General features: G+C 38.3%; 1 pseudogene; it reads right to left on the bottom strand.

Annotated features, from left to right (window-relative positions):
- Positions 1-216: 216 nt before the first annotated feature.
- Positions 217-594, bottom strand: LOC101560797 (annotated as a pseudogene).
- Between the last annotated feature and the right edge of the window lie 17,146 nt (positions 595-17,740).

A 17,740-nucleotide genomic window follows, 5' to 3' on the forward strand; every position in this document is an offset into this window, starting at 1 on the left:
AGGCCAATGTTTTAAATGAGCCTACATGCAAAGATCCTCAGCAAGATATGGTAAAGTCCTGTACAATTTTAAAATATCACAGTAAAAGACATATTGCCATTAACCCCCTCAAGATACACTCCTCACTTTGAACACATGCATCCCATCATCCTTGTCATTTTCTTTGTTTAATAATAAAATTTTATTTTTTCTAAACGTACCCCTGGTTGAACCTATTCACCATGCATCCTTACCAGGGGCAGAGGCCTCTCTACCCTTGGTATTTCTGGTATAAAGAGCTTGAGCTCTGAGCCTTGAGACCAGCTTGATAAGCCCTTTACTAAGGACCTGCTGAAGGGCTGCTCTAGCCAGTGACCCATGAATCTTCAGTCTCTCAGAGACCATGGCAGGTGTTATAAGTTTGAAGTTGGGAACTTCCATACAGAGTTTGTCATAAGAAGCTTTATCAAAGAGAACCACGTTGTTGAGCTTGTCCTGAACTTTGGTTTTGGACCATTTCTTTTTGGCCTTGCCACCCAATTTGTTCACTGGGTTTTCGTCTCTCTTGGCCACCTTTGGGGCATCTATCTTCTTCTTGTCATCTTTGGGCGGCATCACAGAGCCCGGAGAGCAGCGGCTACCCCTGCAGGCCCGGCAAGATGTCACACCATCCTTGCTACTTTCTGAAGCAATTCTGGAAGTCTTCTTTCCTGAATGTCTTTATGAGGCAATAAAACAGATCCATGAGTCGTCCTACAAAATGCCATCCAACAGCAAGGCAGGTTCACCAGAGCGTTACGATGTGTCCTTATCCACCTTATTCGCCAGATAGGGCACGTCTGGATTTTCCCCAAGTCAACTCAACCATGAGCGGTCAACATTTCAATCAGTTAAGAACATCAGAGTATCTTCAACACTTTAACTAAAGACACTCACAGAAAAAGGATTTTCAAAACGTCTTCAGATAGTGGCCAGGATAGCGCTCAAAGTGAGTGGGAGTATTTTGAGGAGGATGAATGGCAATATAGCTTTTACTGTAAGAAATTCTTTTAAAATTTAAAAGGACACTATAGTTTAATCACAATCTATATGTTTTAGTTTTTCCTTACTCAAAACTTTGTTTAATGTTACCTTATTAACTAATGTAGTGTGTCATTACCCAAATAATACTATTTGAAATTCTTCATCTTTCTTATTGGCTATACTTTTTATTCTTATTAATCATTTCTTGTATGTCCTCTCATTATAATGTGAGTTGTATGTTCCGTTCCATTGCTGAGTGTATTGTCTATGGAAATATCGCATAGATCTTTGGCTCCAATTTTGTAAAATGACTTTGTACAGGAGAAAGTTAATATAGCATCAGAGTGTTATATTATTTAAAGAGTCTCCTTGTAATGTTGGCCCTCTGATAGCATTTTGGAACTCAGAATTTAGAAGGGCTCTCGTAACCCTGTCTGATTAAGAGTGGCTCATTTGTTTAATCTGAGTATGTGGACAGAAGGGTTTATGCCACACACCTGCTTTCCTTCCAGCAGTCTGGAACGCCAGGGGAAGGCAGACTTCTTGATCTGTAAATTCTGGAACTGAGATTCTAATAAGCTTCCCAGATAGTAAACATTTTCTGTATTGTCGCAACTAATCCTTGGGGTAATTAAACCCCAGCAAGAAAGGTCCCCAGAACTTTGGGATTGTTTTCCTCCAGATTCATCCTATGAATCTTCTCCATACATTTTTTACTTTGTAGTCCCTCTATGAAGTAAGCAGTACTTCAGGGTATGAGATATGATTGTATCCTTAGTCATGGTTGTTTTGACTTTGGGGAAGAACCAGAAATTGCACATGTCCAGCTGGGAAGAACATTCACCCTTACTGAGTGCTGAGGTAGGGTGCAGTGACACTTTGGCCTAGACCTCTAAACCTCACCTTCCTGATGGCTTTGGATTGTCATATCTCATTTGATAGTGAGTCTACTGTATGCAATCACTGTATGCAGCTTTTGACTCATGCTCTCACTGCCTCAGGTATCTGTTTTTCAGTTCCACAATTCTAAGAATACAACTTGGTTTTCAACTATTTTTCTTGCCAGGATATAGAGCTTAAAATATAAGTCATCACTGCCTTGACATAGCTTCTCTGGATTAGGTTTCCAGATCAGGGACTGAAGCTCAGTTATAGAATGTTTGCCTGTCAAGAGTGAGCTCTGGGTACAGTCTCTGGCATAAAGAGAAATAGAAAGACAAGAAGGATGGATTAGGTGTTATCTGCTTGTGGTCACCTGGGTTGCAGTGATCGCTGGAACCACGTGATAAAAAATAGAGGTGTAGATGGAAGATGTGCGTGTCATGTTGGGATGTTTAAGGGCAATCCAAGGACATTTTTGAACTTCATCATTCTGCTAATATATCATATACATGTGAGTTGAGCTTTGGAGAAAGTAGCTATATTTTTAGTTCCTGTACTGTTATCATGACTCTGGATTTACAGGTCATTATTCATTTGGTACTGTTCAGCTAATCCTAAATTGTCTCTAAAATATACTTTTGTATCATGTATATTTTTCCAGATGTAGTTGTAGCAGACGTGGAGGATATTGTCTTTCGCTAGATTAATGGAGGATGTATCCTCTCTGCTATTAATCCACCCACGCCTGTGGGCAGGCTTTCCTCCCCACAGATATCTACATGTCTTCAGAATGCTTCTTTAGTCTTGTCTGTGTTAGGAACAGATAAATTTTAGTCAGGTTTTTATAGTACTAATTTAAATGTAAAAGCTAAGATAAAAGAAAAAAGTAGAGACAGCTTCACTAAGAATAAAATCAGATGATTATTTCTTTAATTTTTTGTGGAACACAGACACAGAGAATTGGTTGAAATCATTTTTCTATAAATGATCTAAATACTGTGTATTTAGACAGTGATTGCAATAGACTTTAGATTTTTATGCCCAATTTTAAATCATAGTAAAACTTTCAGTGATTCATATGGAAACTGAAGGGTACAATAGATACTGTGAAAAGGGAATGAATTTATTCAAAAGGAAAGAGTTACTGAGGTGCTGAGGACAGGAGAGGGAGTAGGGGAAAGAGATTCGTCTAGGTGTGTAAGCAGGGTGATTTGGACAACTGCTGGTCTATAGAAAGAAGCAATTAATGCTTTAATTTATTTCATCTCCTTTTTTCAATTGTTTGTCCTTTTCCTTTTCTTAATTTCTTATACATTTCTTTCTTTTTTACTTCTTCAATTTTCTATGCATACATCTGGTAATATGAATAACTGATAAGAAGACAATACTATGTATTACAGCAAATACTGTGCAACTCACATCACTTTGTTAAGGGAAATTCTATATCACTTGTAATTTTTTCTGTTTTAATTCTAATTTTTACTCTTCTTAAAAATTAAAAAAATTCAGTGCTTTATGAAATTGTTTAGAGTAATTTTATTTCTACATTTATAAATGTTAGCTTTGATTGTCTAAACCAATTCTCATGCCTTCATTATTGCATTTAACTTATATTGTAAGTCTTTCTCTAAATTTTAACCTTTAATTATTACTGTAGCATTACTTTCTTGAAGCCTTAAGGCTAAAATTGACCTTTACATTTGAAAGAAATTTTTTTTTACTTACTGAAAGGAAGCTGATAGCTAAAATTAAGCCACAAAATATACCTGCAGCACAAAAATATAGTTGTAATACTGCATGATATATATCATTCTTGTTTTGTACAATTATGTAGACTACTAAAATTCATGTAAAAGGAAGGCCTTAAATATGGATATTGTCCACCACTAATTCCCCACTATTACCCCGACAAGCTGAAAGATTCTTTAGTTTTAAGGAAAAGGCTCAATCATTTGAGACACTAACACTGGGTATTTTGATTAGAGTAGGTCTTTCTATGCTGCTTAAGTAAAGGAGAAGTAGCAAATAACCTTGTAATAAATTGGAAAAGATGTGGTACCAGTGTGAATTACCTAAATTGCTAAATGGATGACACTGTTTTCACTTAAAAAAATAGCAGATAATTTTGCATTTTTTCAATAGAGTTAGTGGTAGACTTGAGGAATATATCACCAGTCTGAACAAGGTATTCTTACAAAATTATAGGAACCAAGAAATCTCATGAGAATAGGACTTTGAAGAATAACTATTTGGTCCGCTTTCAGTGTGAAGAGGCGAGTCCCAGAGATATTTTGTAGTTTCTGTCTCACATATATTAAAAGAAAGTTAACAGACAAGATCAAAATTTTTATTGTTTCCCACAGAAAGAAGCTGCAGCAGAGCTTTAACTTTAGGTAGAATGTGTAACAGCTCTACTTTCTACCACAGAAACATTTATACTGACCTAGAATGAAGAAAAAAATACATTAATGTAAACAAAATAAAGTACAAATTTAAAAATTTATGAGGCAGAATCAACACTACATATTTGTTGATATTGTGGAATTAATGTGAAGTCACAGCAACATTATTGTGGCATCAAAAAGAGTCCTCATTTTATCTGAAATAGTCACAAATAAAATAAAAATAAAAATAAACAGACCCACCAGACATTTTAGAGAAAGTTTTGTATTATGCTTGGCTGAGAACTTGGCAGTTAAGAGTTGTTGCCTGCTGTGTAGTTTGGGCCTTAGGGGGAGCTGCTAGCTCAGGGGTCTCAGCAAGGGGCTTGGATCCAGGGCTCAGCTTGTGAATCAGGCTCAGGGCAACTGATGGAAACTATCCAAGCTTGCCAGTGTATTAATTCATAGTGGGAGGCTTCCTTTCCAAGGGCAGAAATAATTATGTCAGCTACTCAGGGCTTTACTTTTGTAATATCAAATTACCTGGGAAATGGAAATGGAAACTAGAAAGTTTCCTAATGAGCCTGACGCTGGGGCCAAAGGAGCTGAATAGATTGTGGGACAGTTCATTCATCAGCAGAACTGCCTGCAGACTTCCTTTCTGCTTTACTCCATTTCATTCTATTCCCAAAAAATGATTTATTTTCTGAAGCTGCTTTTGACTTCACAAGCCCTCAGATGTACTGAAATGATCGGTCTCCACATTCTTATTGTTCATTTTCAGGAAAGTCAGGCCCTCATGCTAGACAAGGTTAACATAAAAATTTTAAGGCTCTATCACACTGGTCTTCTATATTTTAATCCTTGTTCATGTGAATTGTACTTGGTGGATACCACGTTCACAAAAGCTCTCTTCCTTAGCTTGATGTCTCCATACTCTGGGCCCTACAGTCCTCACAAAAAGTTGGTATTTTGTGACTCATCCTGGATCTGACTGGAGCCAACATTGTGCAACTTGTGAGATAAGACTAGTTTTTACACTTTTAAATGATGGGGAAAGAGACCAAAGGAAAAGAAGAGCTCATGATATGTGAAAATTATGTGAAGTTAAAATTTCAGAATCCATAAATGCAGTTTTTTGGGGACACATTTAACACAACTATTTATGTCAGAGTTCCAGTAAAGAACACGTACTTTGCAAAGTTTGTCCCCTTACCAAAGATCTTCTGACCCTGAAGTACACAATTCATATCTATTTAATAAATTAAAACCTCTTTTGGAGCAGTTTATTTTATAAAACCCCTTTTCAAAGCAGGTATTTTAGCTAACTTCATTTAGGTATTGGCTAACCATTTTGAATTATAAAAAATGGAAGTTATTCACCATCGCTGGAAGATCGCATTATCTAATTTACTTCTTCATTCATTTAATCGATGTTCATTATATGCTCACTATATGAAAGCATAGCTTATTGACCCAAACAGAGAAGGTAGGATAGGAATATTCAGGTCTAAATTATGGAGTCGATAGCATGAAGGAAGGATTTGTTCTTTCTAAGCACTGTAAAGGCAGTTTGAAGGAGCAGAGCACGCTTGTTTGACTTGACTTGTTCAGATTTTTACGGGCTGACTCTATAGTGCCCAAATTCCTGAATGAGTTTGTGCCCAGCTGTGCAGGTCATGCCTCCCTCTCCTTTCTCACGGATTAGTGATTGCTAGTAAGGGAAGATGCAAAAAGATAAAAAGGAGAAGAGGAAAATTATAATTTAAAATTACACATTAAGAACCCCATGGAGCTGCATGATACAAAGAGAACCCATGTTCACATGGCCTTCTCTGCCAGACAACTTCGTCTAAAATCGGTGTGTGGTTTTCACCTGGAAATCGCTCTTCTCTCACAGACGTCCATCCTCCCGGAAGCAGCCCTATTAGTGGGCAATCTTTCAACTTGCAGCACGCATACGTTGTTGACCTTGTAAGAGGGCCCGTGAACCACGTGCCGTGTCGGCCCCAGCCCCTGGCACGCTGAGCCGGGGATTGAGACTGGGTGTGGTGGCGCGCGCCTATAATCCCAGAGTTTGGGATGCTGAAAACAGGAGGTTCACTGGGAGTCTGATCTGTGTAGTGAGACCCTGTATACCCTGTACTAGATAGATGATAGATAGATAGATAGATAGATAGATAGATAGATAGATAACAAGAGCCCGTGAAATGGGTAATCTGAAAGGCAATCCAAATGCACGTCTGCGATCACTCATCTCGAAGCCACCCTCAAGCCCTGGAAGCGCACTCAGCTCCGGACTGTGGCGAGTCTCACTCTGGCAGCACCCGTGCTCTCCCGGGAGTGTTTCTTTCTGCCGAATGATCCTATTTGTGCTGCACGCGGACTTGCCTTGAAAATTCTTCTCTAGGAAGAAAGTCAGCAGGCCCACCTGATGGGTGGAGTGAGCTGAGGGCCCCAAACTCTCTTCTGGGGGACCTCCGTGGACCCTGTCCGATGACAGTAGGAGAAGGGGAAAATGTAAGCAGAGGTAAAACAGGCCTGACTATCTAGCAAGCCATAAGTCAGTCTGCCCACAAATGTGCTGATAGCGAGCACTAAAAACCCATCAAATTAACACATTTTAGAGTTCCTGCATGTAGCCCACAAAACTTTTAGTACTTCTTCTCTATGCTTACAGAGGCTATGGAAATGCAAAGTACACTTTCTTTGTGGGAAAAGTGCTAATTGTGGATGCAATCCAGACCCTCTAAATTCCCAGTGGGTTGGCCTATCCTGCTTTTTTTTTCCTCTCCTAAACCCAAATCAATGGATACCCTTCCTCCGTCTCAAACTTTTCAAAGCTTTCCCACTTCATTTGTCATACCATCGAGACACCTTGGTGTGCAGCACAACCTGAGTTGGGCCCTGCATGCTTGTCACTCCTGTTCTCTCTCTGCTGGCATTCACACCTGTCCTTGGTCGTCTTTACAAGTGGCAGGCTCTTTCTAGCGTTGGGGATCAGATGTAGTGCTGCTGCCGCTGCTGGAAGCACTCTCCGGGATCCTTCTTGTCGTTTCTCGTTCTTTAGACTGGAGCTGAAATGCCGGCTTTTCATACATGCTATTCTTTTCCTCTATTACGAGAAGATAGTGAACTATTTGCTTCTTATTGTACTGGATGAGTTAAATGAGCCACAAAGACTTATTCAAGATTATTGGAATAGAGGAAAAGACAGAGCTTTATGTGCTAAAGGCAAAAGCAGGAGGCTGGTCCAGCGCTGCGAGGAGCTTGTAGAACATTGCCGGAGGCCATGGAGCAAGGCTATGGGTGCAGTCAGGCCATCTGTGCCTGCTGACTGTTGATATTAAGTTCCACTGAGACAGAGAGTACCAGGGTTGTCAGTGGAGATGACAAACAACAGGGTGAGGTAAACCTGCGTATCATGGAGTGTCTCAGTTCTGTCATGAAACTGTGATGAAGTGATGAATGCACAACATTTTCATGCCATGAGAAATCCTTACCAAAAAAAATCCTAACTAAGCCATTTGCTCCACTTGCTGTTAGTCACCTTAAAAGTCACTAAATTTAGCAGTGACATAGCTGGCAATCTGTTATTAGCTGTCCATTAGGGTTCCTCTGCTGCAGATGACACCCCTGACATGTGGGTTCCAGTACTGCTGTCAGGGCGTGTGGGTGGGGAAGAGTCACACAATAGCAGCAGTCTGGGTGACTGCCAGCAGACTTACAGGTTGCGGTTGCTGAAAGCATTGATCCTTCTCTTGAGCTTACAGAAATCTGGTGGGTGAGCAATAGGCTGAAGCTCCTGCTCTCTGTCTTTATATTGCATCTGTCCTCATTTCTGTCTCAACCTTCAGGTCAGAGTCTCCTCAGCTTTGTGTGTAGGCATACTGTTGATAACTTGAAGAATGGTTTTGTCTAGGACTATGCTACAGGGTTCACTTGGCCTGCTGCCCATTGCACCTGTTATGCATTTCTTCTACCCCACCCTGTGGCCTAAGCCAAGAAAGTCCTTCAGCCCTATCATAGGCTGAGGCTCTTTATTCAAAACAATGACATCAGTTGCAAGACTAAGTCAACAGTTCCGGACTGAAGTTGATCACTTTTTAGGCTCTAAATACAAGATCATGATTCTTTGCACAGGACAACAGTATCGGAGACACAGAAAAATTTCACAGCCTCTATGATAAATGAACTGTGACTATCTTCTGGTCTGAGTCTATCACAAGACAAAATAAATATCTGTTGGATTAGTGCCTGGCTAAAAGAAATTGCCAGACTTTAGCCCACCCCATAAAATAATGTTATCTTTGTTCTAAGAAGGTTTTTTGCTGATTGCTTTCTCCCCCAGCTGACCCCCACCCCAGTCTTGTAAGAGTGCGTATGCTTGCAACATGCAGCCTACTCTTATTTCTACCATTATTAAGAAACCTGTGGAACATGCAGTCAAGTTGAGGTAAAGGTTATGGTGACGTTGATCATTATTATGTTCCATTATAATGTTGTAGTTATTTCCTTCACACTATATCAAAAAATAGTTTTATGCAATTATTTTCTTGTTTTATTTTTCTGTCTGCTGGGCTAAAATATAAGAAGTATCTTGTCTGTCTAATTATTTGCTATTTCCTCCATCTCTAGAACAGTGTCTAGAACACAATATGTACTCAAAAATGTAGAAACTAGTGACTAAGTGAATGAGCACAGGCACAGAGGGAAGGAAGCCCAGAGCCAGGGTACTTTTGCTTTCCTTTTGAGACAGGTTCTTGTTGTATGGCTTTGTTCAGCCTGGCTGAACAAAGTTCTTGTTCAGCCTGGCTTTGAGCTCACTATGTAGATCAGCCTGGCATCAAATTGTCAACGATCTTCCTGCCTTATTCTCTCAAGTGCTGGCAGCGCAGGAGTGCATGACCATGCTCAGCCGGGTGGTATTTTGAGCATATAGTTGGTGCTATCTCTGAGTTAGGGCCTGAGTTTCTTACCTTGTAGGTTCCTGGTGCCATATGTGATGTAAAAACCCTAAAATCATAAATTGGTAACTTCTAATTAGAATCTTGCTGAAAGGAGAAGCAATAAATAAGATTTAAGCTATATTTGATAAGAAGAATAACATTATATTTAATTGGTTCATCTTGTTCCTTTGTATGCTGCTTCATATTTTTCCATAGCAGATTTGCTGCTGAAATGAGATCGTGTACTTTTTTTGTATTTGTGATAAACATGTGCCCATTCCAAGACTCAGAGAATATTAGTGTAATCAAATACAGCTAAGAAAATGTCATGCTCCTGAGGTATAACATCAGATGTAGGACCCCCGAGGAGCTTGGTCACAGACCAGATTCATGAAATCGCCAAAGCATCAGGGTGACTTTCATAATTTAACTAATTAAATTACAACATCCAAGTTGTAATATATTCATCTTATGCAAATGCATCAGTAAAGAGCAAAATGCTACAGTACTGGCAAATCATGTTTTTCATGAAAAACAAGGATGACTCATTAGGCATCCTTCCCACAAAGTCTGTTTTCTTTTTTTTTTCCAGAGAGCCAAGAAAATATAGATCAGATCCCATTTGTGAAAAATTTATTTTATTAGAAAAAACTGATTCTAGATGACTGGCTTCTGAAAGCAGTTATAATCAACCAGAAAATGAGGACATCCTTGGCATAAGGTTAACTGTTCTCTCAATTGCCTTTAAAAGATTATGACTTTATGGTAATGATGTAAGTTAATGTTCAAAAATTCAGATCCCTTATAGGGAAGGGATTTTTTTAAACAAGAAATATATACCAGTAAAGAATAAGTTGTTCTTTTAAATTAAATAACTCTCATGCATCATACTTTGCTTCCTTAAACAAATAGTATACTCAACTGGGAAGCTGAACTTTTAAAATCTGCAAATTCTTGAATTTTAAAAACTGATAACTTTTAATTCTATAATATATAAGGAATAGTCATTTACAATCCTGTAATACATAAAATGATATATTCTATTAGTGTACATTGATGGACAGATTTTTCTGAGATACATTCAATCATGTTTTTAACTTGTAAAGGTATTTTTCCTCCCTAAATATCCAAATACAATTTCCTTAGGTATTTTAGACGTTTAGTTTTAATTTTTCTTTGTCTGTTTATTCATGAATCTCACTGTTTTCCTTAACTTTAAGAGCCATATGGACATACATTTTTTTATTGTTAGAATCAAAAACCACTATCAGCAAGACAGATCAAAATGTGAAATCCAGGAATCCTGGCCCTGGGGTGTAAAGCTGCTTGTCTGCAGTCTAAGATAGGGGATAAGGGACTCAAGGGGAGTGGATAGACTGTTGGGGAAGAAGGGCACCAAATACTACATGAAAACTGAAGTAGGCAACCAACATAAAACAGTAGGATAACAAAAGATAATTGCAGAAGACAGGGCACAGGGGCAGGGGCCTACCTATAGGCACCATCAGCATACTGCCCTGGGGCCCTACAGAGGCTCACACCCTTCTGAGGTTGCCCACACTACCCAAAGTGTGCAGAGCGGGACAGCAAGTGCCAAAATGTGGAGAAGTTAAGAGGGTTTGCTAAAGCACTGATGTTTTAACAATGAAGAAACTACTCTTGGCTCAGGGAAAAGGTCCTTGGAATGACTCCTTGCCCTGTCCTTCTACCCAGTCTTCCTTTGTCCCCAGGAACATGTTTGTGTGTGAGTGAAAGTCATTAGAGATCTGATCTGATCTCTCTTCTGTAATTCTGATCTACTTCGCTTTGTCCTTAGAAAATGTCTTTATGAGTGGGAAGCAATTATTTCTCATTTAATTAATTTATTCCTTTTTGATAATTTCACATTTGGTCACATTTTGATAATTTCACATTCTTTCAAATGTTTTTCTGGTCTGGGAATTGTGGACTCACATATTTTCTTCTTCGTGGGGAATTAGGCATGAATTACAATCACCCTTTCAGCTATTTTCTTTTCTTCCTTTGGTGGTGTATTTTATAAACATTGGCATCTGTAGCAGGCCATGACTGGAATCTCTCTTACCAGGTCACGTGCCTGTGCCATTCTTGTAAACATGTGACCCCACAGTGGAGCTCTTCCTCTCAAATCTAGTGTAAAAGCATCCTTGGCTTTTAATTTTGTTTGGAGTTAAGTCTAATTTAATTTTAACACTCTCCTTGAGGTATAATTACTCTTTTGATTCTTGCTATTGTTTTCATTTTCTCCTTGTTGATCAGGGAAGTTGGGTGAGCCTTCAATAGTAGGGAAGAGAAGGGAAAGAGAAGCAAATGGCCTTGTTTCTCTTATGTTCTGCTTGCCAGAAGAAGAAGTTTTCTGCGGTGAGTAACCTAGAGGGATCAAGTTGGTTCTAGAACATTCCATTCAGAGATTCCACTAGATGACAAATCCAAGGGACTTTCTGAGACAAACAGGTTGTGATATGTACCCTAGCCCTTGATAAATGATTCAAGAATCTAGAAAGTAGCAAAACAACTTGATTTCTTGAGTTTCAAGACCTAAGTTGATATAACATTTGTGTAACAGAAATTTAATCTAATAAATTCTAGTATGAAATAAATTCTATATTACTAAAGTTGAATCCTAAATTTCTCTTCAAATGTGAGGGATAAAGTTAGTGTCAGCCATGGTTTTTTGCACTTTAATATACTGTTAATGTTTCAGTGTTTTAAGAAGCATGAAACCTCTGAGGAGACCTTTCTGTCCCCAGCTCAGCCTGGGGCATGAAGACATAGGCCGTTTCTCAGTCTATGGACTCTCATTCCACTGCACCATGGGGCCTCTTCTGGCTTCCTTCCCTTCCCTTCATCTCCAGGACGGTGGTCCTGGTTTCTTCAATGGTTGATCTGTTTCCAAAAGATGAGACAAGACACTGGCTACAGGCTTTTGTTTTCTTCTCCAGAGCCAAATGCCATAAGGCAAGAATTACAGTTTTCTTTTATGCACAAAATAAGAGGTGGGAGTGAATGCGGAAAAATGACAATAAATATCTTAGTATGTTAGTCTTGGAAGTCTAAAATAGGCCTAACTCATGGGACTGTAATTGGCCCTTTCCTAAAACAGTGATGAAGTGAATCATGCTTGCTTTGGCCTTCATTCCTTCAGAAAATATTGACAGAAGGCCTGCTAATTGTTAGGCAACATCTGCACATTTGAGACCTAGGATATATCAATAAGCTACAGTAAGATATTTGTCCTTATACTATTAACATTGCCAATGAGGAAGAGATGATGTCTAGGATGGCCAGGTATGACAGAATTACATAAATGCTATGGGAAAAAGAGATCTTATGGAGGAGGAGGGAGTCCTTTTTATGTAAAAGGACTTTATCTCTTTTGTGTTATGTATACCTATCATTACCAATTCATGAGTCATGCAACCATTATGTTTGGAACATGTGTATTAATAGAAACGTGCAAGTTTTAAAGAAATAAAAGCATTTTTTTTCTAACTTTGGCTCTCTTATCTGCTAAAATATTTCTCTTTTGCTCCCTTTCCAGACTAAGTTCAGGAAGCCTTTAGTGTGTTTGGGACCCACAAAAGCTTTGAAAGAAAAGTTTAGGGCCTGTTGAAAACATGGGCCTCTGTCATGCTGTAAGCAGTTAGGTTAAGGAAGCATGCGCTAAACTATTGATCAGGATGTTTATAAGAGAAAAAAATTAATTCAAACACAAAACTGAAGAAATAAATGGAGATACTGCAAGGGAGACATTAAGAATTACCTTTGGTGCTTAGGCTTCCTAGTTTGAAAAGTGGGAATCATAACTTTTTCCTGCTTACTTGTTGTTTATTAGATTATTTAGCACAGGTTTTGCTCTACTTGCTGGCGATCCCAGGTGACTTAGCCTGAAATGATCTCTATAGACAATGCGAGAACAGTGAAAGGGAGATGTTCACAGCACAACAGTGGTGCCAGGCTTCTTTCTTTTAGTGCAGATTAAATTACCCAAGTAATTTCATGGAGGGAAGGAAAGGCATATCATGCCAGTCTGGTCAAACTGGTGACATTGTTTGGAATGAGGCAAAACAAGGTGGCCAGAACAAGGCAGTGTCCACAAGATGTGAGAGGCCTGGCACCTGTGGGAGTCTAATTCCTTCCATCACTGATACTCAAGAGGCCATATAGTACCCAGTACATGTGCACTTCAGATATCTTGGCAGCAAGTCCAAGACTACAGTTCTTCTCACCATATAACAAAACAGGATTTGTGCATCTATTTTCAAAAAAAGAAGGATTTTATCAGCTCTGATTGAAATGTCACACATCCTTAACACTTTTCCCACAAATAATGAAATATAATTCACTGTGTTCTACCTCTCTTACTTCAGTATTTAATTACCTAATTCTTAAGGAACTTGAGCTTTTTTCCACTCAGATAAAATCTATGTTGTCCAGGCCTTGAACCCACTAAGTATCGTAGGCCCAAAACATGCAGTGATCCTCCTGCCTTGGCCTCCATAGTGCTGGGATTAGAGGTGGGCCATGAACCCTAGCTCTATATTATGTCCTTCTTATCCTGAGTGGTTTACTGAACATAATTATTGATGACGTTAACTTTTTTCCATCAGTTTATCTTCATATGTTAATGGCCATCCCAAACTATGTGAAGTAGGGTAAATCTAGTTTTGGTGACAGCCATAGAATAAACTTAAAAGTTTTGGTGTGATAAAGTTTACTTTTCATAAGATAATACCTATTATACATGGGTATTCTTGATAGGCACAAGAGTGTTACAGAAATATTCATTGCTTTATACCACTGTAACTCTTTCATAGTAAGTTATTTATTAAGCTTCTTGAATTGGAACAATCCTCTTTCTCATCATTCCTCTGATAACTTTGTCTTCTTAATCTCTCCTACCATTTCTCTAAAGGAATGATGAGTTCTTTGTTTTTATTCCTTATAATGATGTAATAAGGAGTGGAGGCAGTTGGTTGTGTCTGCTTTGGTAGAGGTAGAGAAAAAATGCTCACTTTGACTGCACAACGCATTGTATACACCAGACATATTTTATCTCATTTCTTCTCGGCAAAATAGGCCAACTGAAAAGACCATGTACCGGTGGGATATTCTCTTCCTAGGAAGATTCCTCCTGGGTTGTCCCATGCTACCTACTAGTTATTTGGGGGCTAGCCCTAAAAGTGTGACTGTACCCACAGTAATATTATGTCTTTCTGTGGCCTACCCAAGAGTTACTGAATCACGTGAAGTATCAAGTGTTCACTTTGATGAAATGTATATTATCATTGATTTATTTTTCTGAGTTATATTTTTATTACAGCACAAGCACATGAAAATTTGTGTACCAAATGTAAGATAAAACATAAAACAAATGACATTTGCAGCATCATTATCCTCAGACAAAAAAGAAAGAATATTTCAAATGAGAACACATTTTATCTGGTTTCAGACTCTTCCATATAATTAAGAAAAAAAAAGGAGTGCTGCGAAACATCTTGCCCAGTTTCACAGAAGATTGCCCCATATTTTTTTCTTTAAATACCATCAGTACGACTGACTAGCCATACACCAATGTGTTCTTTCAAATTGCTACTCATTTTCTAAATTTCTAAAATATTGTATTTCCAAATTCTTTGGATGCATACATATTACCAAAGCATTTTGAAAGCTAAAGTGAGCAGTCATTTCCATCCTCCATCAAATGAAAAAAGACACCAAGCTCATATCAAATTGATATTCATTGAGAGATTTACACGTCCTCCTAAAAATATTACTCCTCCATAGCCCTCCCGGCACGGCTACATAGAGGGCATTACGGTTAAGATCGCCTTCCCAATGGCATCTTGAAATTCTCTGAGTTAATATTATAGATTTTCAGGTAGTTCCGCCCCTTTATAATTTGGTGATCCAGTCCTGGATCATAAACAGATACTTGCACTCTAGGGATGTGCTTGTGTGTTACCTGATATCAAAACTTGAAGAATTTTGGCGATTTCTCCTTCCTTACTGTTAGAGTGACTTTCGTGAGCTTAGATCCAGTGCGATGGCTACTGTCAAGGGAGTTATTCTGCTGTGTGAAATTATGTAAAATAAAGCGTGTTTTGGCAATAGCAAGGAATGCAATTGCTCAACAGTGAGTTTGCCTAAAGCCTGAACAGATGGAAGCAAAACAGAGCAGACTGATCCACAGATGATGATAAGCAGCAGTTAGACCCAAAGATGGGTTGACTGATCCGAGGAGAATTAAAGAAGCCATTCGCGTCAGATGCTGGAACAGTTCATCCGCGCTTGCACTCGCTGGATGTCGTCGGAAGCGGCTTTAAATAATGTGATCTAACACATATATTTTATGTATTTGCGAAGCCAGATGGGATGAGGAATAAGAATTTCAGAGGATACAAACTGGCAAGAAACACTTTTATAGATGTCACTCTGAACTGGTGCATTTTGGAGAAGTGAGCTAATAGGCTTAGGATAGAAAGAATCATCATGAATATTAAACAGAAATCTCAGCTTTCACTAATACTCTATAGTTCACGCACATCTTACTGCATGCAATAAAGCGGAACACACTTTCAATGCCTGCCTAAGCTAAAGTGCAAGTGTGGGTTTGCGACTCTATCTTTATTTCTAGAGACAGACATTGATCCCTACATGTCAATGAGCAAGTGAACTTCCACCACACTTGCTATTTCATTTGCCTATTAAATATGTTGATGTAACAAGCTTATAAATAAGCTTATAATGTTACAAGTTCATTTAAAAATAAACATTGTATTTTGAAGTAATTTTAACCTTCTAAAACAGCAGCAAATAGAGCTCTGTATTCCTATACATCCCTCACCCAGTTTCTGCTAATGTTAAGTTCTTTACGTTCCCACTAGTGTGTTTTCCTGATATCACAGTGCATTGAACAGAATAGTTGGTCATCATATCACCTTTGTCTCTTGTGCTATGGGAGTTTTTGTTCTTTGTATTTCATGGTCTTGACACTTGTGATCAGCACTGGCCAAATATTTTCTAGAAGCTTCCGCAGTGTGAGTTTGCCTGCTGTGTTCTCGTGAACAGACTCAACCTGGGAAGTCTGAAGTAGAAGGTATCATAGGGAGGACAGACACTATCATAATAGCCTACAATGGTTAATAGTGACATCTGCCATGTATCTCTAACATATTGTTAGTGTTACCTAACTATATTAAGTCTGAGTATGTTTGTTAAATGTAGAAGTTAAATATAGAAAGAGTAATTATTATATTCAGCTACTTACGTTATTAGTCATGGTGGTGACTAGAATGAGATCAGTTTTAATACCATTGACAAACTACATAATGCGCTGTAAATATCCATTATCTTCTGGACCTAAGATAAGAGAATAAGCAGATAATCCTTAGATTTGTATTTTTAAAATATCACAGAAAAATGATCTGTTTGACACAATGTACTTTGCCCTTCTGTGCAAATATTATGGAATGAAGATGGATGATGATAAAGGAAATCAAGGCTTTGTTTAGGTTCGGTTGAAGTGGACTTGCTAATCAAAAGTTGGTCAAATGACTTAGGGATGAAAAGCTTCCCTTAACGTAGATAAAAAAAAAATTATTGAGGGAGTAGTGAAATGAATTAAGGAAAGTAATTATAAAACATGTACAGAAGGGTGATAGCAGAAGATTACTTTTATGTTTATCTGAAAATCACAGCTACAATATTCACCAGCCAGAATCTGATGTCTAGAATTCACTTCACCTCCACCGAGGCAGAGCCCCAGGAGTTTCCTAGTCTGTGACAAACTTAGCTCTAGTACCCACTGTCTTGAGACAAAGGCAGAAAATGATAAGAGCTTGTCATCCAAGGTCCTACAACAGTGTCAGTTGCCATTCTGTATTTCAGGAGTAATTTTAAAGCTTTAAAAATACTCCGTACAGATAATACTTTACCCTTGCTTATCTTCTACTATATTTTATTAATATAGATGATTCTAATGTAGAAATTACAAAAATAATGATTAACTCGCCGCTCATACATAGTTTTAAACATTTATTTTTTTTTAATTGAATGGCTCTGTTAAAACTTTGGGATTGCTGGAGATATAGCTGAGTGGCACAGTGCCTGCCCAGCAATCACAAGATCCTGAGTTTGATTTCTGGTACCAAAAATAGTTTTTTTTAATAAAAAGAAACTGGGAGCTATAATTAATTGACAATGCAAGAAAGTTCCTGCAGAAGTATCTGCATTTCTGAAAACCAGCATTTAAATCATGATTTAGTATATTTTTCTCCTGGTCTGATTTATCTTTGAAACTATGTACACTTTTTTGTTGTTGTTTTGGAGTTAGCATGAAAATCCTTAAGGAAAAAGAAAGACAAACAGATGGAAGGAAGGAAGGAAGGAAGGAAGGAAGGAAGGAAGGAAGGAAGGAAGGAAGGAAGGAAAGAGGGATACAAGGAAGAGAGCACCTTCTTTCCTTTCAAGACCTACAAATTTGCAACCTGGAAAACAGACAAAAGA

Source organism: Octodon degus, unplaced genomic scaffold (assembly GCF_000260255.1).
Source record: "Octodon degus isolate 3935 unplaced genomic scaffold, OctDeg1.0 scaffold00135, whole genome shotgun sequence".
Classification (NCBI taxonomy): domain Eukaryota; kingdom Metazoa; phylum Chordata; class Mammalia; order Rodentia; family Octodontidae; genus Octodon; species Octodon degus.